Source organism: Seriola lalandi, unplaced genomic scaffold (assembly GCF_002814215.2).
Source record: "Seriola lalandi dorsalis isolate HSWRI2012SDOR001 ecotype SW California unplaced genomic scaffold, Sedor1 jcf7180002054251, whole genome shotgun sequence".
NCBI lineage: Eukaryota > Metazoa > Chordata > Actinopteri > Carangiformes > Carangidae > Seriola > Seriola lalandi.
Window position 1 is genome coordinate 940 of NW_019524804.1, and position 526 is coordinate 1,465.

The following is a 526-nucleotide window of genomic DNA, read 5'->3' on the forward strand; positions in this document are numbered from 1 at the left end:
GGGCCCCAGACCCCTGGAGGCCCCAGACCACCAGGGGCCCCAGACCCTGAGGATTACTCCATATCATCTGAGTCGTCATCATCACTTCAGTGTGTGTGTCAGCTTACAAACAGAAAACGTCAGTGAAGTCGTATTGTTCATCATCATACGTCCTCTAATGTCCAGCAGAGACGCTGCGTTTACTGTCATTAAAGAAAAACCAGGGAAAACTGAACCTAAGGTGTGAGAAGCTGCTGCCAGTGAACAGTTCATAATGAAACCTGCTGCTTTCAGTTCAGCCCTCTGACAGGAACTGACAGGTCCTGTAGGGGTCAGCTCCTCACTCTGATTCTCTCAGTTCCTGAAATGATGTGAAACTGTTTGTACAGAGATCACTGACGGTTGATGTCCCATGTGTCGCATCTAAAACGTCTCACACACTGAGGGTTTATTCCATATGGACGAGTCGCTGCTTTTGAAAGTCTGGATATATTTGTGTCAGTTCTAATGTAAGAGACTCAATATGAAACTCTCTTGCCCCATCGCA